The sequence below is a fragment of the Peromyscus leucopus genome, chromosome 17 (assembly GCF_004664715.2).
Source record: "Peromyscus leucopus breed LL Stock chromosome 17, UCI_PerLeu_2.1, whole genome shotgun sequence".
NCBI lineage: Eukaryota > Metazoa > Chordata > Mammalia > Rodentia > Cricetidae > Peromyscus > Peromyscus leucopus.
In genome coordinates this window covers 40012419-40036050 of record NC_051077.1, presented here as the reverse complement: position 1 = coordinate 40036050, position 23632 = coordinate 40012419, and the positions used below count along the sequence as shown (strand labels likewise).

Below are 23632 nucleotides of genomic sequence, written 5' to 3'. Positions count from 1 at the left end.
CATTACTTGGCAGCTACTGAATCTGATTAATTTCTCTAAGTTCCTCTTTAGGAGGCAACATATTGTAAATCTTATTATTTTTCAAAGGGTTGTTATGATTTTTCTTATCTTTTTGCTTTTCTTTCCTTTTCATTACATCTATTTATTTGTATTTATATGTGTGTCACAAATACACACATATAAACACAAATAAATGCACGAAGACCAGAGGACAACTTCTAGGAGTTGGTTCTCTCCCTCCGCTATGCAGTCATGGGGTTTGAACTCAGGTTAACAGACCTGATGGCAGACACCTTCCCACTGAGCCACCTCACTGACCTGTATTTTTGCTTTACTCTGAAAGTGTTTCCTTTTCATGCATTTAATGGAAGAAGAAAACTGACACTCATGTTCCCAAGTGGACTTCCATCTTTAAAATTCAAAGCTTGTTTTCTTCTTTAGTATCATTAACTATAACAAAAGATGGTAACAGCAGTTGGCTCAGAAAGGAAGGTGGCACAGCAACCCTCCAATAAACCTCATCTCTGAAGGAAATTGTGAATTATGTGTGATTGTGATTAGGCCTTGAAATGGGAAGAGAACATTAGGCAGAAAAAAAATATATATGAAAAGGTAGCTAGAAGTTTTCCTGGTCTCACCTGGCACCAAGGTCCCATAGCCATTTATAAAATTGCCGTGTCCTGCCTGGTGCTGTAACCACTTAGACCCAAGTGCACACACAGAGGCTTATATCAATTACAAATTGCATGGCCATGGCCTATGGCTCAAGCTTCTTGCTAGCTAGCTCTTGTATCTTAAATTAACCCATTTCTATTAATCTATAAGTTGCCACATGGCCGTGGTTTACTAGTCAGCTGGCATGTTGTTCCTTTGGTGGCAACTGGCATCTGCTTTTTCCTCTCCTTTCTCTTCCTGTCTGTTTAGATTTTCCGCCTGCCTCTAAGCTGCCTTGCCATAGACCAAACAGCTTTATTTGTCAACCAATCAAAGCAACATATTTTCACAGTATACAGAAAGACATTCGCCCATCATGAAAATGTAAATATGATGGTGCTTTAAAGAGACAAGTCTTCCCCTTACAAGCTGGAGAAGAGCTTCATTAAGAGTAAGAATATGAAAAAAAAAGATAAGGAGAAAGAGAGAAAGGAGATGGGAGGGAGGATAGGGAGACCTACCATAAGATGTGAGTTGGGGGAGGTCAGGGTGCAACCCGGTACAGAGAGCAGACATCAGAGACCTCCCCTGAGCAAATTCCCCTGAGAACTCTCTCTACCAGCCCCTGAACAGAGATAGGACTTCCATAACCTTATAAGGGTGGCAAGAAGTTTCACCTCACAGCATTTAGTTCAACACAGTGTATGTAACAAAAAGTGCAGAGGAGCCAGTTACTGTAAATTGGGAGCTGGGAAGTCATAGCACAAACTGCTTAATTCTCTGTCACAGCCAGTGCTGCTATGGCATGATGCAGATTGTAAAGTCTACCAAAAGGAGCAGGCTCATGTTCTAATAAACTCATTGCTCTGTATTTCACTCAAGTGGATTTAAAGCTGGTAGATGTATTTCATTTTTTAACTGGTGATATATTGAATGCACAAGCTATGAAAAATTGAAGGCTCAGATAAGCAAAATATAAAAAAAGGCAAAAAGTATTTTTTTTTTTTTACTGACAGCAGCCCACTAATAATCATTGCTCCCTTCATCTTGTTGCTTGTTTCTCAAAGATTCATGTTACCACTGTTTTTAAAGATGAAAAGATATCTCTGTGTACTGCTTTTGGATTTGCTTCTTTTATTAACTAGTATATTGTATATTTTCTGGTCAGCAAATATTATAATGCATGGTGAAGGGCCATCTGATGTTCCCTTACATTAATGTGATGTACTTTACTTCCTCAGGCTCCTTGTTCAAAGATTCAAACTCTTTATGATTTTTCCCCAAATACTAAGAACACCACGACACGAGTATATTCAAACTCCTTTTTCAAAAAACAGCTCAATGTTTGTATGCATCTGAAGCTACTTCTTTCAAATTAATTAGGAAGCTAATTATACATTCAGCTGTACTAAAGCACTGGCTTCTTTTATTATCTTTCTGATCAGGGAAATACCAAAATAAGTTATTCTCTGAACTCCAAAATAGAAAAGTGCGTCAAAATACGTTACAGTGAGGTATGAGGAGTAAGCCATTTATGCAAAACTCAACTTCCAGTAGTACTAACTAGGGTTTTGTGCCCTCTTTCATTAGGCAGTTCAGCTGAGGAGGTGTGGAGGTTAATGACAAAATGACCCATCTCATGTAGATTTGTTAAACTGAACCAGTTATAAAAATAATAATAATAAAGCTTAACTTTTGGAACTATAGTGTGCTGTGGGATATTTATATACTATGTGAAGATGTATTGCTGTGATTGGTGTAATAAAGAGCTAAATGACCAATAGCTAGGCAGGAGAGAATAGGCAGTACTTCCAGGCAGAAAGGAGAGAGAGAGGAGAGAGAGAGAGAGAGAGAGAGAGAGAGAGAGAGAGAGAGAGAGAGAGAAGAGAGAAGAAGGAGGAGGAGGAGGAGGAGGAGGAGGAGAGGAGGAGGAGGAGGGAGGAGGAGGAGGAGGAGGAGGAGGAGGAGGAATCTAGGAACCTGGATTCTCCAGTGAAACACTGAGAGGACACAGGAGGTGCAGGATGGAAGAAAGGCAATGCAATGTGGCAGAACGTAGATTAATATAAATGGGTTAATTTAAGTTATAAGAACTAGTTGAGAGCAAGCCTAAGCTAAGGCCAAGCTTTTACAATTTGTAATAAGTCTGTGTCGTTATTTGTGAGCTGGCAGCAAAGAAAAAAATCTGACTACAGTGAAGAGATGTCAGCTCAAATCCATAAGAAAAGCGGCTTCATTTCTGAGTGATAATGGTGAAGTACTATCATACTCCTTGGCTAGCTCCTGTCATGAACACACAGGAAGGAAGCATCCAGGAATTTGCCTGCTCCTGGAGCCATGAAAACAGAACACAAGGCAGATGAGCTAATGACTGACTGAGTGAGGGAACAGGAGCGGAAGTCCTCAAACAGGAAATGGCTAGTTGTTTCCTGTTTTAAACCATGTGTTCTTTGCTCTTAAAGACTCAGATGGAGGAAATAGTTCTGAAGGAAAATCCAGTAAGCAATAAGCTGGTGGCTATGCATTTGAAGCCCACCAGAGAAGACAGTTGTTCTGGTAACAATTTATAAGTACACAGTGGAAAGCTAAAATCAACATATTGGCATGACCTCTGATAAGAATTTTTAAAGTTTTTTTAAAACTAAAAATTTTTTAAATTTTTTTAAAGAGAAAATGAGTGTACAATGCATATAGCAAGTACAATTTTATTTCTAGAAAGATTTTATGGCATTAAAAATACAATAATAATTAAAAAATCAAATCTAGATGCTGACAGTTTTTTCTTCAATTTCCTTTTTATAAAAGGTATATTATAAAAATAATAGATAGATGCTGATGTATTTCAGATATATCCATTTGTAACGTAGAAAAATTAAAATTATAAAACAAAACATACTAAGCAGTATAGAAATATAATGGGTGGTAATGACAAAGTTATCTAGTTTGTGAAGAATACTTTATTGTTATGTCAAGGCTGTTTTTGTTTACTCCCCAAGTGCATCATGACTTATATAATTAAAATATATAGTCACTTTATATGTTGTTTGAATCTTAGACAATTTTTAATAAAAAACCCAGAGTCAGATATTGGGGTGAAAGCTGAAAGATCAGAGAAGCAGAGCAAGCCACAGTCACCACCTATTCCCTCACCAACTCCACGAATCCTGACTGAAATCATCTGAGTCCTCACCCAGAAGGGTCTCAGCTGTACTGCTTTAGTTCCTGTTTCCTCACACCTTACATACCTCTGTCCAGTCATATCACTTCCTGGGATTAAAGGCCTGTGTGCTTCCCAGTAGTGGGATTAAAGGCATGTGCCACCACTGCATAGTTCTGTTTCCAGTGTGGCCTTGAACTCAAAGAGATCCAGTTGGATCTCTGCCTCATGAGTGATAGGATTAAGGGTGTGTGCCACCACTGTCTGGCCTCTATGTCTAATCTAATGGCCAGCTCTGTCCTTGAATCCCCAGGCAAGTTTATTAGAGTACACAATATATCACTACCATTATATGCTTTAAGATTTGCATAAATGAAATTATGTGGTATGAATTTCTCTGTAAGTTGTTGGAAACCTCCAAAGAACTCAGGCTATAACCAAGTTATTGGTTGCTCTCCACAAACTGATGGTGAGGCTCTCTTGCTGAGGAGAATACCTACACATCTCATTGAACATGGAGAAGTGGAGCAGCTGTGATCTCCTGCTGTAGTCCTGGTTTTACAAAGCCTTGGGAACAGCAAAGAGAACTTACCCTCCAGGATGCAGCTCCAGGGGGTAAATTCCATGGTGTCAGTACACACTCTTACCTAATTTGGGGTTTCTCACTAATCCAATGATGTTCTATTAAATATCATGAATTAATCCCTGTGGACTAGTTAGTGTTCATGGTACTGGAAGGTAATCTCCATGCTGCCAGAGGAGAAAGCTAAATACCAACCCAGTCACAAACCCTTCACCCCTATGGACTAGTGCCTTTGGTACAGGAAGGCACTCTGCATGCTACCAAAGGAGAAAAGCAAACACCCTCCCAGCTACCAACCCTTCTGTCTACAGTGGTCACCTGCCTTCACAGTATGCTGGTGTAATAGTGGTACAGCAGCTGTGGGAGTAACCAACCACCATCTGATTGTTTCTAGAAATGCCTTTTGTTGTTTTTATTTTTTTATTTTTCCAATTAACTTGGGGTAATGATGTCTCTGTGTAGCTATGGCTGGCTTAGGAACTGAATTGCTTTGTAGGCCCAGTTTACCTTGAAATCGTGATTTACCTGCCTCGGCTTCAAGAACTATGACTAAGGTCATTCACTACCACACTCAGCTGAGAAAAATCTTTGTCAAATTCATGCATACCTTTATTACTAGGATGCTGCTACTTTATGTATACAGAGCTAAATGTCTTATTTTCATTGCTTTCTGTGTTTTATAAATTATTGACTATCACCTAATACTGATGACATCCCTTAAAATGTAGTGAAAAATATCTCACTGCGACAGTTTAATTACATATATCAATTCCAATAGCTTAATGATTACAAACAAAATGAGTGTTACCAATTTCATATCAACAAGGGTATACACCTTGAGGAAAAAAAAACAAGAAAGTATAAGTCAGTTCAATAGAGCTAGAGGGCAGTCCTAAAAAGGTTAAAATAAGGCACTTTGGAATTGTACATGGATATCAAAGTCATTGTCAAACATTAATTTTCAATTTAAGAAAACTACATGGACCATCACATTTCAACGAGGAGCTAAAATTTATAAAATTAGTTGAAGGTAAAATGAGTCTAGACTTTGTTCCCTTGACTAGTAGACCACGAAAATGCTGAGGGCAATATTATAATGGTCTGCTGCTGTGGTCCTGGTTTCACAAAGCCCTGGGAACAGGAAGGAGAATTTCACTTCTCCAGGGGGAAATGCCATAGTGTCTGCACAATCTTACATAATCTTGGATGTCGCAGTAATCCAAAGCAGTCCTATTAAATAATCATAATAGTGGGATGGAAACTCCATACTCGGTCATGGGAAGAAACTCGGTAAACAAAACAAAACAAAAATTTAACTACAGGGCTTGCCAATATCTAAAATAATTTTTAAAAGTAGAAGACAGGAGAAATTATGAACAAATAGAGGGCCACAGGGATGAAAGCATGTATCTAGCAAAATTCATTCTAGAACCTTATGATGATGCTGTGGTACCGGAGTTTAGTTCTATTTGGAAAGTGCCCTTCTTATGTTTTCCATTTACATATGCTTAATTTCTCAAATATATCCAGTGTAAAATATAATTGGCTTGTTCCAGTGATTCCTTACCATTTAAAACACCAGGAGACAGTAGCATTTATGTGTGGTTTTTGGTGAATGAATGAACAAAGACTTAAAGATATGTACAAAAAATCCTCTTTTGCAACTCGGAACTCATTAGTAAGTATGAGTTTTGATATGTATCAGAAGGGATATGATACTCAATGCAATTCAAAGTGATGATGATATTGGTAGTAAGACTGGTTTTAAGAACTATGGTGATATTTTATTTGTATTGAAATGTGATTTTATTTGTATGTTAATAAATAAAGTTGCCTGGGGGTCAGAGCTAATAGCAAGCCATAGCAGAAGCCAGGTGGTGGTGGCACACACCTTTAATCCTGATCACATGACAGGCAGATCTCTGTGTGTTCAAGGATACAGCCATCATGGAGACACATGCCTTTAATCTCAATACCAACCATAGAGACATGGAGATGTGTATAGACAGGCAGTGACGAGGAGGTCATGTGGTTGGGCTTACAACCAATGAGAAGGCAGAACAGAAAGTCAATGAAAAGACAGATACACAGGAAGTAGGTCTCTTGCTGAGGGGAAGGACAACAGTGGCAGCAAAGGGTAAGAAAGGCGGTTTTAAGTCTCAGATCTTAGTTTACTGCTCTGACCTCTTGGGCCTTTAACTCTGCATTTGGCTCCGTGTTTCTTATTTAATAAGACAGTTATGTCTACAAAGAACAACAGAGCTGATTCTGTAAAGCCTGCAGCACACAGGAAAGGAGCTTCAAGAAGGGAGATGTTTTCATTGAGTACAGCTGTGCCTTGTTCCTAAGCTAACACAAGGTCTGTTTTTTGGAACAGAGAACAGACATAAAGATATGATGGAGGAACAGGCTGTAACAATGACTAGATGTAATACATGAAGATTATTATTATCGAGAAAAGATATTTTTAATAGAGAAAAGGAGTTTAACAGTATATTAAAATACTTTGGAGTTGATAGAGCCTGTTGAAAAAAGCGGAGATGATATTTTTTGAGATGGTTAAGCTGGCTCCCGTGGGTAGTGTATTTGTGGGACCCAACATTTAGAAGAGAATGTACTGGGTTAGGCTTACATAATATTCCATAGAGCAGCAAGTGTACACAATAAAGATGAAGAGTCTAAGGGGGCCACAGGAAGAAGATATGGAAATGATATTATATAGAAACTTAGGCAGAGTGCCATGGTGGAATAACTCCCTGACTGAAAACGACATGAGAGAAGGATTGGAGATGACTAGAAGCAGTATTGACTTGGACTTTCGAGGATATAGAGGCCTGAGGCAAAATGTACTTGGCAACATTTTATTTGGGGATGATGTCTTAGAGAAGCAATAATGAGGGTAAATGGATAACAAACAGAGAAGAAATATAAAATAAAACACTAGGTGGTCGCAGCTTTATAAGAAACACAGATGGTTGCTCAGTCACACTAGAATTTTTTGGAAAGTCTATATGGAATCACTTTGGCATGTAACCATCTAATGGGGCAGGAAAAGATTGAAGTAGATTTTATTTGTAGCCACCTGCTATCGCCCATCTTCCATCAGTCCAAGTTTGTTCCACAGAGCATTAATTTTCAAATACTTATGAGTATGTTTCCCAAGGTTTTGGTCCATCTTTAATGCATCCAAATCCACAGACAGATCTGAATGCATTTGAATTTCAAGATGAGTCCGCTATCTGCTGTTAGAAAGCTCCCTCTGTCTGTCTGACTGCCTCAGGAACTGTTTAGGAGAGTCATTATAATTGCCTGGACTTGATAGTTGTATCTTTTAATGGCTGATAAGCATCTGGAAGGCCCCAGGTGAGAGGTTAGAAGTGTACAGAGAGGTATTAGATATGTAGAGTGACTCTCAAGAGGTCTGAGCACTGAAGAGGCACTGACAGCACCAGGAAGAAGGTAGCAGAGCTCAAGTTTTCTTTTCTCTTTCTCCAGGAGCGATCAAAGACCCCTTTGTGGTTGCAAAGGCATGGGTCATTCCAGGTTCTCATCCTGGCTCCTTGTGAGAAAACTCTGAGTATGGGGCTGGAGAGACTGTTCAGTGGATAGGAACATTTGCTGCCCTTACAGAAGATCAGAGTTCACTTACATCACCCTTGTCAGGAGACTCACAATCTCCTATAGCTCCAGCTTCTGGGAATCTAATACCTTCTGGCTTCCCAGGGCACTTGTACACGCGCGCGCACACACACACACACACACACACACACACACACACACTAATGAATAACCATTTAAAAGGAGCAACTATGGGCCAGTGGAAGTGGAGAAATGCAAAACTGTGGTATAATCAGTTACTGTGAGAACATTGGTGGCACTGATTACAATAAGGAATGTTCAGGTTGAAATTGGAATCTCCCTGGAAACAGAAACAAATGAGCTGGCTTCACAAAATTGACCGTGATCCTGTAGTGATACCCTGCGGTACATATCTCAAATAATTGTAGACCGATGAAAAGTTATCATTTGAAGGAACTTTAAAGGCAATGTGCTAAAATGTCTACTTTTAGTCATAGTGGAAGGCATGATTCACAGAGGTTTAACAGTTTTATCAACAACACAAAACAAGATGTAGAAGTGAGATGAGGCGATTCTTTCCTTCCAGGCTACTAACCACATGGAAGGCACTGGCCACCCTGAGTTCTCATTCTTCACTTGATGGTGACACCAGTTTCAGTGTCTATCTCTTAAACGAAATGATTGGAAAAGGCATTTCCCAGTGTCCTGGCCATCTCTCACATTCTTTTACTCTTTGATGAGTCCAGTAGAGAAATTCAAGTGAAAGGAAATAGATTTGTAAACACAGTGTTTAAGACATCAAAATAAGCATGAAGACAGAGAGTAGGGAGGCCATGGTTAAGCTTGATGCTGTTTCTTGGTACAAAGCTAGAAGTAAGAAAACTCACAGAGGTTGTCCAGCAAGAAGCGAGAAGTGAGGAAGAGGAGGGACGTACCTGAGACTGAAACTGGAGAGCTGAGGAAGGACTAATAGAAACTTCTCCTGGGAGGAGGGGCCGCAGAACTGGAAAGGGAAGGATAGACACTGTCTGCGAATATAACTGAAGGACTCAGAACTGCTGACGTTGTGTGTCAGGCTGAGTAGTTACACAAGACGTCATAGAGGCACTAACTAATGAGCTGGAGGAAAGCGGACAGAGAAACTGACCACCAGGCTGGACAGGAGCAAGGTCAGTTATATGAGGGAATGGAGAGCACTGGGAGAAGTTACATTTGGAGAGGAGAATAAGGAAAACGCAGAAGAGAGACCGGCTTATATAGATATCAGACTGCTGCTCTTTGGGGGATTATATTCCAACAGGAGTGACATTATCAATAACTAACAAAAACAGTGAATGTACAAGTTACTTAGTAGTGTGAAAAAGAAAATGCTCGTTGGTGCACACGAATAGATCGGAGAAGAGGAGATCTGGAGTTCGAGCAGTGGTACAAGTGAGCTCAGAAAGGAAAGTAAAAGAAATGTCGAAAAAAAAAAAAAAAAAAAAAAAAAAAAAGAAAAGAAAGAAGAATCAGACAGACTAGAGTTCCAAAGACAGCATAGAATACACTGTAAATTTTCCATGTGGTGTGGGCCTCTGTTACAAGTTAGATTTTGCATTGTTGACATAACACAAGGTAGAGAAAGATTTATTTAGCTCAGAGTTTCAGTTCATCATGTCAGAGAAGACACAGCATCTCATATCATGGCAGAAACAAAGTAGAGAAAAAGGGGACCAGGCATTCAACAGTGTATCTCTATTGGCTTACTTCCTCTAGATTCCAGAGTCTAGAGAGATCCGGATCTCAACATTTTTTACCACCTCTTAAAATGGCACCACCGACTAGGGACCAAGCATTCCGAATACCAGGCCCAGGGACTATCACACATTCAAATCATAAACAGCCAAGTAGAAATTTGCCTAACGATTGATGGAGATAAGAGATATACAGGGCAATAATTTTTCAGAGAGAAGAGTGAAAGCAGCTTCTGCACTGTAACATGGAGCATGTGAGAAAATGCAGCATGGTTGGCTGGTCCTTTCTGTTGCATTGTGTTGCTGGGCTTGAGCCTTTTCTGAACTGTAGAGTTGTGGAAGCTCAGCTTCCATGGGATAGCCAAAAGGAGAGATGACACATACTCTCTTTTGTACAGTGCTCCTAATATACAGGGCATCTGTACAATGAGCACCAGTTGCATAATTATTGCTTATTAAGAAAATATCAATTTTACTCAGTATGATCTCAGTCTAGAAGGATAATCTCAAATAGAATGAATGAAACTTAATTCTGTGCCTCTGGGACTTAGGTTTTCAGGAGGATAGGTTCCTATCTATGAAACAACTGATTCCCTGGGATTTAAGAAGGACTTTATACCCAAAGATCTCAGTTGTGAAATGCATTCTTAGTAACTGACATGAAGATTCTTTTGAGAACAAAATCCAGTTTTCTTATTAAAATGCCTGGCTAGATAGACCTTGAGAATTTACAGGCTTTAATGGAAGCTTTGGACTTGCAATTACAAGTCTGAATCAAGTTTGTTTCTTCCTTGAGGAATCAGGGTGCCCTAGGCTTGGATCTAAGTTATGTAGGAATTATGAGTAGTTGTGAAATTGATTAAAGGCAGAAAGAACACTATTTTTAAAAGAAATTTTAGATTTATATATTTGTATTTTCTATATATGAGTGTTTTCCCTGCATATGTGTATATGTATCACCTGTGTACCTGGTGTCTAATAGATTAGAAGAGGGATTTGGATCCTCTGTGTCTGGAGTTAAAGATGGTCATGAGCTATCATGTCCACTCTGAGAATTGAACCTGGAACTCTGCAAGAGCAGTAAATGCTCTAACTCCCAAGCCATAAGTCCAACACAGAAAGAATATTAACAACAATAGTTATCTGTTTGTTAATTCATTGCATGCATACAATCTAGTATTGTTGACACATTCAAAGAGAATTATTATACCTGGTATGAATTTATCCCCAAAGCACAAGGAAGAATTCTTTGATCACTATTTCCTGAATATCTGTAATAATAAAATACAAAAGACTCTATTAAATCACAAGTTTTTTTTTAAACTAACAATTGTAGGAACAAGTTGTAAAAATTAAATCATTACAAAAAAAGCCCCATTTACTTTATCATTCTAGCAATAAATAATTTGAAATAGCAAAGGGATTTTATAATGAACAATACTGATAAAGCCCAGAAACCTTAATGTGATTGTCAGTATTATTTGATAAGACTTCCTGGTATCTTTGTGGCTTTTACATATTTGTTTATAAGAACTCAGCTAGGAATGTTTAATTTATCAAAATAAAGTTATCTTCCAACATGTTCTTATAAACAACATTAAGACCACATTATGTAAGCTTAATTCCTGTCCAAATATGATTGGGAACTGAAGCTATAAATTTCCAAGCCATATTGCTAGTGAAATTCAAGCCTTATAATAATTTCTACTAACTTACTGTGCCAGAAGACCATAAAAATGGTCATAGTAATCCTGGATGACATCTCTATAATCTGTAGAGGGGTTTCAACACCTTTCTCATTTACTGTTTGATAGCTTAGAACCTTAGTGACAGTTGGACACCTCCTTATCAATCCCAAGAGAAGGAAAGTAGGCTGGTGAGAGAGTTGGGTTGTTTAGAGCACTCACTGCATTTGCAGAGGACCCAGATTCGGATCCTAGCACCCACATCACATGTCTCACAACTAACTCTAACTCCAGTTCCAAGGTGTCCAATGACTTCAGGTCTCCATGGACACATGCATATACATGGTACAAATAAAACCCCATCAGGTGCACACACATGCACAGGAATTAAAGCAGTAAGATTTTTAAGAGGGAAGGAAAGGAGAGAAGAGAGGGACTGGAGAGACAGGGCAAGGAAGAAGTGTGTGCAAGTATCTTACACTGAGCATCTTTAATCCAGAGAGAAAGCAAGGGACGAGAGAGACAAATAGGTTGGTCAGCCATGAAGAGCATGTACTGGTTTTACAGAGGACCTGAGTTTGGATCCCTGAACTCACAGTGAATGGCTTACAACTGCCTCTTCTCCCACTCCAAGAGATCTCCTCTAGCCTCCACAGGCACCTGTGCCCACATGGTGCATATAAAATCACACAAGCACACAAATCAACCAGGAATTTAAAAAAATCTTTAAAACTTCATCTTCACAATATGGAAATTACATTGAGGTAATCGTGCTGACAAGCATGTGAACAGCGAAGCTGTCGGACAAAGATTGGTGCTTTCATTTACCTAAAGAGGATCCTAAGGGAGAAATGAGAAAGTTTATTATCCACACGACCTAAGCACAAACTGAGCATGGACAAGGCCTGGAGAGTGGGCCTGAAATGTTTAATTAAAAATGGATTCTTAGCCGGGCAGTGGTTGTACATGCCTTTAATCCCAGCACTCGGGAGGCAGAGGCAGGAGGATCTCTGTGAGTTCCAGGCCAGCCTGGTCTACAAAGCAAATTCCAGGACAGCCAGGGCAATTACACAGAGAAACCCTGTCTTGAAAAAAAACAAAACAAAAGAATAGATTCTGACGTCAGGAATTAATTTCCTGGTGAGATATCACCTCTATATTATCTATTCATTTAGTCATTTGCTGCTATATTCTAACAACAATGTTAGGCACCCAAGGAAAGGAGTTATGTACAACCTCAGGTTTGGGCATATAATTCTCCTTAAGTTTTTTCACCCATATTATAAGCCAGTATGATGGGCGTTATCTCTGTCATAAAACACCAGGAAGAAAATACATATCGGCACAGTAATTTTTTGGCTTCACTAATCTCAACATTGTGCAAGTTAATTAGGAACCAGCTCTTCATGTATTGCATAACTGAGATGGTTAGGGTGGTGAGTCACATCGTCAGCCCTGTTTCTTTTAATCTAGCTTCTCACATACACACAACGAGCCTTTGTTTTCTTTTATTATGTGAAAGGAGAGCTGGTTGTGATGAACGAGAATTGTGAGGCCTGTTGTGAAAGAAGTCCATGTCTACCGACGTTCTTCAGATATTCTTGTATTTGTCTGTCATTCACTCTTTCGATGGCAAGCAAACACAACTCATGGTACAGACAAAAAAAATTGTTCATCTTTTTTTTCTTTCTGTTTTTGTTTTTGATCCATGTTTCATCTTTTTTTTGCCTATTTATATTTATTTATATTTACAAACACAGGTAAAAACAAGCTCACTGTTTCACACAGAAAAACAGCACACAGACCTCTTTTCAGGATCACAGAAGGGACAGTTATTCATTACAGTGTTTGCGTCACTGTAGTCCATCTTTAGTGTAGACCGCAATTTATCGAGACACCCAAGTGTAGAATTGTTTCTACTTTCCCATACTTCTCAAAAAGTCCTCAATTAGGAATTACTTGGATGACCACAGATTTTTTTCAGCTCTCTTGCAGTTTTTCTTCTTTTTTTTTCTTCATGTGTATGGTATATGGTTTGTTCCTGTGTATATATTCACGTTTATGTTCATATGAGTACATGTAAAGGGGTGTGTGTGTGTGTGTGTGTGTGTGTGTGTGTGTGTGTGTGCATGTGTATACAGAGACCTGAGATTGATCTTGGGAATCTTCTCAATTGATCTTCTATCCTTCTATCTTTACTGTGAGGCAGGGCCTCACAATCAAACCCAGAGCTCACTAATTTTGCTAGTCTGCATGCTCCAGGGACATGCTTTACAGAGTTAGAATACAACTGAGCAGCCATGTCCACCTGGCCTTGACATCATCAGCGCTGAGGCTCTAAACCCGGATCCTCCCACGTAGGCAGAAAGCCCTTTAACTTTTGAGTTATTTTCCTAGTCCTCTTGAAATTCCTTTTTTAAAAAAAAAACATTGTTCTTTGGGAATTTTTACATAGGATATTTTTTTTAAATCATACTCCTTTCCATTCCTCAACTCCTCCAAGATTTCCCCTATTTTTCTATCTTAACAAACAAAAGCAGAAGAAAATTGAGGAAAAAAAAAAAAAAAAAAAAACAAAAACGATGTCATCTGATGTTTTTGCTCATGAGCACAGAGCCTGCCATGAAGTAAGGCTGATATACCCAGTATCTCTCTGATGAAAAGAATTGATTTTCTTCCCCTCTCCTGGGAGTTATATTCTCAAATAGCTTCTTGGCTAGGTGTGGGACTTTGTGCCCGCTTCCCCTCCTCTGTGCTGGGATTTGTCTGGCTTGAACTTATATTGGAGAGAGAGGGTCAACCTCTCTTGCATTGCTCCGGCCTCATCAGAGAAGCTTCTTCTTGTAGCTGATGCTAATTCACAGAGAGCCTGACAACTGGACAATGCCCAGGAAGTGAGAGACTTTGGAGTACTCACTCAGCCCTGGATGGCTGTCTTTGTTACATTCCTCTCTTCCAGGCTAATAGGAAAAGGAGAAAGAAAGATTATAAGAGCCAGAGGTGATGGAGGATTTTAATGAAACAACATTTTTCCAGACACAACAGGGCAAATGCACATATGATCTCTTGTAATTCTCAAAAGAATGTTTGCTACAGATGTATTACAGAAGACACTTGTTTGCCGTTGGCCATGTGTATTGTCTGTGTTATCAAGCATCATGATCTGGGGCTCCTGTGACTTTGAGATGTACTGGTCAGCTCGGCTAGTCTGTCTATCATGTTCCTTTTTTTTTCTCCCCGAAGTCACAGCACTAAATATTTGTTGTTCTGTGGGAGAATACTGAAAATAAAATGGAGCACAGTGTTGCTTTATGTCTAGCTTCTTTGGTTTATGGTACAAGAAATTTAACCAGGAACCCTGTACTTGGTAAGATATACTTAGTACTACAGAGATATAATTACCTCAACTTTTCTCTCTTCTTTAAATGAAATTACGAGTGTGTGTGTGTGTGTGTATGTATGTGTGTGTGTGTGTGTATGTGTGTGTGTGTGTATACATTTGAATGCACATGTGCATACCATGGAACTCATGTATATATAGGTCAGAGGACAACTTGCAGAGGTTGACCCTCTCTCTCTCCACCAAGTGGGTCCCAGGAATTGAAAAGTAAAGCTTGACATCCAGCACTTTTACATGCCGAGCCACCTGGCCAGCTCTTAAGCTCTTTTTATTTCATGTCAAGACAGGGTCTCAGTAAGTTACCCGGGATACTTTCAAGCTTGTGAGCCTGCTCCTTTGACTTGCTAGTAGCTGAGCTAATACACATTTATCATCGTGCCTGGCAGGATTTTTGATGCGACGAGGGGAACAGCTGGAATGGAATCCACTCTAAACGTGACATTGTCGGTAATTCAAAGACTTCCAAAGGGAGACATGGACCATAAAGAACTAAAATGTACCCAGTGCTGGTGTAAGGAATAGGCTGAACCCCTGATACCAAGATAAGAGGAATATGTCCCCCACAAAGAAGTTGCACCCAATCTGACAGCTCATCTCACAGATCAGCATGTGCATACTTCCTGACTTTGGTTTGATCTTTTCTATAAAACTCTAACCCTGTTGCAGGAGGGGAACGGGGATCTAAGAAATTTCTTCCTCTGTCCTTACCAAACTGCAAAGAACCCATTTTTTTTCTTTACCAGTTTCTGTTTCCTATTTCCTTTGAAATACAGGGAAACTGAGGCAGTGTGTTTATGTTCTTAAGTTGCCAGTCATACTCTTGACTTGGGCAACCAGCAGCACAATGGGAGGCTATGCAAGCACCCAAGGTTGGAATGTAGGGGAATTCTCAGCAAGGCTGGAGGGCTGGGCAAAGAGGAAGGCCTTAAGCAAAGCCTTAAAGAATTAGCATATGAGAAAAACGAGTCGGCAGAGAGGAAGGCTGAAAGCCCTGCTGAGGCTGACAGAAACAGGCTTGTGCCACTGGCACAGGTATGGACCCTCTCTGGAGGACAGGAAAGTAATTCCCACGCCCACCTTCTCTGTCACTTGTTGGGGGATGCAGACAGCTTGGGTACGGGGGGCATAAGCTGTGAAGCCTACCCTCTCCCTCCGAAACCTGTAAGAACAGCACCCACTCTCTTTGTGTGGGCCTGATTTTCTTCAGATTCCGTGCCATGTTGTCTGTTTCTAACTCCTCTAATAAACGTCTTATCCCCAACAGTCTGTATCAGTGTCGGTATGGACCCCACATCCAAGACATTTCAGTATGCGGACCTATGAATCACCAAGAGCAAGCTCAGGAAATCATGCTTTGCAAATGTGCCCAAAAGCTGGCGCTGAGGTAACATAAACCCCCAATACTTAGTGGCGTCTGGCTGTTGAACCGCCAAACTCTTTTCCATCACTCTAGGCCACTTGTACACCCTTGGAAGTGTCCTCTGAACTACACTGTCAGCTGATAGCTCCAGCTGCCGGGCGCTTTCCCCCTTGGTTCTCCCAGCCTCCTGTGTTGGTTGCCTATAAATGCACATAAAGGAAAATGACTTTAAATTTGAACCTCGTCCTATGTGTGAAGAGTATAATAGCTGTTTGCTTTTATGATTTGCAAACTTCTAGGCAAACTCTCAAGGTCTGGACTTTGTGTTGTTCTGCATTCTTGGTCCCGGTTTATAGAGAAGTCTTGAGAGAAACCAAGGACTTTAAAACGCTTGTAATTTTCCTGGCTTGGTGGAGCCTTTTGACTAATGGTTTTTGGCTGTATTTCAGAAAAGTTCACAGTTTCTTTGGCAGAATAATTGACTGTGATAGTTTCTCTGTACAGCTTGACTCGACATTGCCGGGTTTAGGTTTTAGTTTCATCTAAAGCTTTATATTTGAAATGTGGCAGCCATTTTACTTCCTTGGTTACTGCATACTGCCAGTTGATACTACATGAACTATTTCTGCCTTCTGAAGATTGAATAACTGTTTGGCTACTGTTCTTGTATAATGAAGACCCAGGGCTAATGTTGGATGCTGTATCCTCACATTAAAACAAGGTAAATTTTGGAGTGCATTTCTATTGTGTTGATGAAAAACAACAGAACTCTCACCTTTTAGGGAATAAGAGATAGTTTTGGGTGACCAAGGCCCAGAAAGATAGAGTTGGGTTGCTTGAAATTCCATGTTCCAATGTGGAAGCAATTTAATGAAGAAAGTCTTAAATCAAGGCCAGTTTAAATAGAATGTCATCAGAGAGGAAGTTACAGCAAGATGGGGAAAAGATTTTCTCAGATGTTATCTGACATTCTTAGGTTTTAGATTGATGGAAGATAGGGATGGATCTGCTAAGTTAATAGATTCTAAAAGTTTATTTGTTCTTTTTAAAACAAATCTATTTACAAGATAACAGTTGCCATACAGAGGTGGACAAGGAGGTGAAAATTAGCCCAAGATAAGGTTATTAGCTTCTGGACCTACAACATTCAACCTCTTCACCTCCCTGCAGTTCTCCTTAGTCATCCTCTGCTGACGTAACCTCTTTCCAAGAATTCCCATTGACAACTGCAAATTTTTACAGGCCCCGGGAGAATTTTAGTTGATTAGTTGTTTTATGATGTGAAAGCACCCTCAAAATGAAAGCCAGTTTTTGGTATGTGTCATTTTGTGTATTAGTTTGTGTCTATGGTAATTGTCTTGATGGAGGCAACAACAGTCCCATTAGAGATTTATCAACAGATGGGTGACTGCAGATGATTGAGGTATTAAGGGTTAGTATTGGGGTTTCTCCCCCAGGCAGTATGTGTGGAGGTCTCATAATCACATCAGAAGAGCATATTCCATTCCTGAGTTTGAAGAATCATTTAAGAGGTGCTCATTAGTACTGATCACATTCCACCAATTTGAGCTATGTACCATTTGGTGCTGGAGTTAAGACACATTAACGGGGCTATCTGACCTGGACCAGCAGATCATTCTCACGTGACAGGGTTCGAAGCAGGAGGTAGCCAGGAAATGAGAAGACAAAGAAGATAGAAGACAGAAAAGATAAGCAAGTTTGGAATCAGGAGGTCTTGCACAAGCTGGTGAGTCATGTAAGTACATTTTACGTGTTTTTTTTTTTTTTTTTTTTTTTTTTTTTTTTTTTTTTTTTTTTTTTTAAGAAATACAGCATTTTATATACCATTTTCTTGAAATGAAAAAAAAATGGGACAATGTCAGCAAAAGACTATCATACAATGGGATGAAATCAGCAAGAAGCTAATGAAACAACGTGTCACAAAGGGAACACAGGGTATCTCAAAAGCATCACTGAAGAGCACACAGTGGCCTCAGAACGGATGACCACAGCCCCTTAGGGTGGGCTCTCAGGACCTGAAGCCACAGCTCCCTCAAGGCCCTGGTCCCAGGACGTTACTGGCTCTGTTGAGCATGTTTCTGGTTTTAAGAAGGGACTATCTTCCTTCTCCATACATCAGGGCCTCAGTTGATCTGGCCATCAGCCCATAGGTGATGATGGGAAGGAATACCTACCAAGCAGAACTGACTTCAAACACTTTCTATCATATCATGCTTTGCTCATTAAGATGTACCTCTAACCCAATGCATATTGAGAAACTATGGGGCAAAATTTAAAATACCCCTAGAATTGTTGAAAATAACCAACTTTATTTTGCCTTCTAAAAATACATATCAGAGGCTAAAGTTATTATTCTTAGCATATTCAGTTTAAAATTTAGCACTTTTGCTTTGGGGTTTATCAACAGCTGTCTAATTGGACTTGAAGCCCACTCAATGGGATAGGAATTCATGCCTGCTGTTGTAAACTAAGCCAACAACCCATGGCTAGAGAAGTCATAGAACCTGGAGGAGAGCCAACTGCTGCCACATTCTTAACCAGTACAATGTCTAACTGCATTCTAAGTATTTGTCTTGATACCCACAGATAGGTATAGCTCTCCCACCTCATCAAAGAAGCTTCTTTCTGCAGCAGATGGAGGTTATTACAGAGTGCCAAGACTGAGCAAAATGGAGAAAACAATAGTCATATGGGGTAGCCAACCCCAGTTGTTAAGGTTTACAGTGTTATGGTGTAGCCCCCCCCCATACCTAATGCTCAGAGAGCATCATGCGAGTACAATGGGAAAGAGATTGTAAGTGACAGAGGAATAGTAAATCTGCCATGAGACAGTATCTTGTAGACATAACAGGAAAGCTGTACCCATGAAATGTCAACAATATGGTTGCCTAAACTAGACCTGAACCATGACAACATCAGTTGACATGCCAACATGAACGGAGGAAACTTCCCAGGGCCCCACCCCATGCAGATGAAGAGCTTTTGGCTATATGCTGCTGCTAAGAGAAAGCAAAGCAATTTACATTTCCTCCAGGGACAAGCCTCCATTGCTGATCCAATCCCAAGTGCTCACTCCTAAACATATATATCAAGCAACAATTATCAAAAAATTCAATGTGTCTGCCTGAGAACAGCTTTCTTTCAATGGGAACATTTTGTTTGTTTGTTTGTTTGTTTAGGATGATTTTTGAACTTTCAGAAATGGCTATCTCCTTCTTTTCTCTTTTGTTGAAACAAAAGCTGGCTGAAAAACTGACTTTTCAAAGGCTTTTTGTCTAACAGAAAAGTGGATATTGAAGTGTTAACTCTTTTTTTAAAACAAGCAAACAAAGAAACAGGATTTTGGACCTTTATTTAGGCGATAATGAAGTGAATACTTTTTTTTATTATTTAAAACAATTTTAAAATTCAAATTATTTTGGTCAGATCCTTTCCCCCTCCTGCAAGTTTGTCCAGATCCTCTCCCCCTCCCTACCCATGCAGCTTTCAGTTCTTTCTCAAAAAACAAATCCAAATCCCCCCAACCAAATACAACAACAAAATGCCCTAAATTTAGGAAACCAAATAAACAACACCAAAAAAAGAAAAAAAACCCAAAACCAAAACAAGCAAATGAACAAACAAAATCCTCCATAACCAATGAAATGTTAACTCTGATTCTCAAGACTGAAAAAAGAAAAGGGGGTGACTTTAAACTTCAAGCTCTTGTTATTGTAATAAAGGCTTGAAAAAACAATAGTAGTATAAGTTAAAATAGAAACAGGTGGCCTTAATTTGTTTTATTCTATAATAAATATAATTAGGGTTTAAGTATTTGTTCATTCTTCTAATAAACCTATATTCCCTTATCTTATAAACTTAAATATTCTTCTTAATACCTATTAAAACTGACATATTTGAGTATATTAAATATGCTTTATAGGCCACTAAAATGGCTTAAGGACACTCGCAGGCATATCTGATCTTCTAAAGGAAGTATTTCAGATGAAAATAAACATCTAAAATAAAGACTTTATTAAAAGTGCAGTTTAGAGGCTTAAGAGCAATTAAGAGTTCAGTGGTTAAGACCACTGGCTGCTCCAATGTACATAAAATAAAAATAAATAAGTCATTTTAAAAGAGTTCAGTTTATATTTACATAAAGCAGTATCCACTAAGTCATAACATGATATTTGAGTTACCAAATTTTGTATTTGATTTGTATATTTTTGATAAAGATTTTCTTTTAAAATATATTATGAAAAGACATTAACTCTTACATTGTTCTCTCTGAGAACTCTAGGATAATAGAAAATAATAGCTTTATTTTTTTCATCAAAACAAATTATTTTAAATACGTTTTGAAAATTAGCGTATGAAGAATCAGATACAATCATTTTGTAATATTTTCCTGACATTTAAAGGTTTCAAATATGAGTTTGCTTAGATATATAAATACTTTTATACATGATTATAGAACTATAGTAAAACATATTTAAAGATATAAATGTCTTTAAAAATTCTTAATAAGAGTGCTATTATGAGTTTTTTTCTGGAATATTCTTTTATATGTAAAATTTTCAATATGATTTCATTAATCATGAAACTAAAACTGAAATGATTGTAAAATCATTGATGTATATGCTTTTCAGAGATTCTTTTGCATGTGGGATTATTGAAGTTGCTTACACCTTGTAAATAACAAACTCCAGATTCTGGGTAAATTTCTACACTACTGGGTATGTGATAGACAAAGGGATGATGTTATTAAATCTTATAAAGGACAAAAATAAGTAATATTTTGCATTTAAAAAGTGATTAATGGCCAGTGAAATTGCTCAGAGGGTAAAAGCACTTACTACCAGGAAATACCAACAACTTGATTTTGATTCTTGGATCTCACAGTGGAAGGAGAGAATCTGCTTCAAATAATTGTCCTCTGACCTGGCCTTCACATGCAGGCTGTGGCACACATATTCTCTCTCATCACACAGAGAGAGAGAGAGAGAGAGAGAGAGAGAGAGGGGAGGGAGGGAGGAAAAGAGAGGGGAGAGAGAGAGAGAGACAGACAGACAGACAGATGGATGGATGGACAGATAGAGACAGACAGGATATAATAAATATAATAAAAGTTAAAACATAATTCAATTGTTAACATAATTTTGTTAACTGCTAAATAAAATTCAGACTTATTTTTGTTAGGCAAACTGAAAATGTAAATTTAAGAGGGATAAAATAATTAAAATACTATTAAAACTGGTTCTACACATAGAGTCATGTATCTGTGCTTTGCTCTGTAATAAGTATACATATATGTTTTCAATGATTTGATGGGTCAGTTTCACTTTCAGGATGATAAGGTTACCATTCTACATGTATTGCTGATAGACAATTTGTTATAAATATGGGATGAGCTTTTACATATATTAGCATGAAATTTGATAGCCATATCCATTATTTATTAAGATAAAGGCCAATATTGTTCACAAAAGGCAATATTATGTTTATGGTATCTTTATTCATTAGGTTCAATTACTGTGTTTATAATACATACATTATAGAAAGTATTTTATGATATGTGTAATATGAACTATATATCCAGCTAAATATACACTATATAAAATCATGCAAGTGATTCTCTGACAGATACAGCAAAATAGAAATGTCATTGAAAACTTTGATCATTTTTTATGATTATATATGTATATTTAAATATATATAAGTCTTTGTATGACAAAAATCTCTGTTATGTTAAATATCATTAGACAAAAAGAACCAGAGTAAGCAAAACCTTTGACTTTCCACAAACCAGATGTGTTACACTATCAGTGAATATTACATCTATACATGGCATCCATAATTTGTCTAGAGTATAAATACAAGTTTACATAGTTATTAGCTAACTATTAAAAAGCTACCCTAGAGACTACACACTAAACAAAGACATGAACTACAATTTTCAAGAGATTTGTGATTGTTATTGGAAACATATCAGAATTGTTAAATTCAAAAGTCTAATTTTTATTTTTTCTTCTTCTCCCAAGCCAATATTTTGAAAAAGAAAAACAGACAATTTAAGGAACACTGATAGTAACATATATATGAGTTTGGATCACTCGAATAACATTGTATTACAACACTACAAAGATTATATTAAAACCTTTGGTGAGTCATATACATTTTACACTTACAGTGGGCTTACAAAGAATAAATCTTATAAGTGTCTAGGATTTATATGTAATTAAATTGGATATTATCAGTATACGGTCTTTTAATGCTTGTATTAAAAACTCTTGGACTTCCTTAGAATGTTGATCTACTTTTAGTAACATTTAAAAAGGGCTAACTTTAAAAGACAAGAACTTAATGATTTATGATTATTTATAGTTTTGTCAAGATTTTGAAAGAATCAGAGCTCTTTTAAACTTCTGTTTGGGTTGAAATCCTGTGTTAACTCACTGTATATATGGATAAGGGAGGTGCAGACAAAATTCTAAACGGTCTTATTAAATAAGAAACAGAACCGAATACAGAGTTAAAAGCCTGAGAGATCAGAGCACTAGTTAAGAGCTAAGACTACCTTTAGCTTACCACTGGCTGTTGTCTTTCCCCTGAGAAAGAGACCTTCTTCCTGTATGTCTTGTGTTTTATTCCTTTGCTGTTCTGCCTTCTTATTGGCTCTAAGCCCAGCCACATGACTTCCTCGTCACTGCCTGTCTATACAGACCTCCTGGTCTCTATGGATGGCACTGGGATTTAAGACTCAAGGGTCACCACGCTTGGCTGCGTCCTTGACTACACAGAGACTCTGCTTGCCATGTGATTGGATTAAGGGTGTGAGCTACCACGCCTGACTGCTGTCCCTGGCTTGCTATGACCTCTGATCTCCAGGCAAACTTTATTTATTATGATACAAATAAAGTCACATTTCAGCACAATTAAAATATCACTACAGTGAGGCATATTAGATGCATTTGAATACAAGGGAATAATTGTATTTAGAGTGGTTGATAATTAAAAAAAATAATTGTATGAGGTCTGAAAGTTTAAAGGTTCTAATTTAAAAGGCTATCTATAAATTTAACAGAACAGATTTAAAAATTAAAGAAAGAAGAAATAAAAATGGACTTCTAAAATAGCAACACTTTGTTAGGAGGAAATAACCTTACCTTGATGGGCCTCTACATGCAACATACAACAATTTCCTGCTACTGCCTCCTTCCTTCCAGCCTGCCTGGCTCATGCCTAATCTATTACTGTCTTTTACTTATGATATTCTACATTGTAGGAAGAATATTTACTATACCTTCTCACCTTCCTTTACCTATCAGTGTGTTTCGTTTTCAAAATCAGTGCGTTAACAGGGACGTAACAGGTGGGGCCTAAAGCTACTTTTCAAGAAAATGATGGAACAAGTGTCCCCCCTCCAGAGCTGCCAGACAATGACTGTGTCTGCAGACAAAGAATTCTGCCAAGTCTGG

The 23632-nt window shown here is 38.3% G+C and overlaps 1 non-coding gene across 1 annotated transcript; it reads left to right on the top strand.

The window, feature by feature from the left end:
* Positions 1 to 5984: 5984 nt before the first annotated feature.
* On the top strand, positions 5985 to 6109 carry LOC114686250. The gene has a single exon (XR_003733564.1). It is a non-coding gene; the product is annotated as a small nucleolar RNA SNORA40 (small nucleolar RNA).
* The last annotated feature ends 17523 nt before the right edge of the window (positions 6110 to 23632 follow it).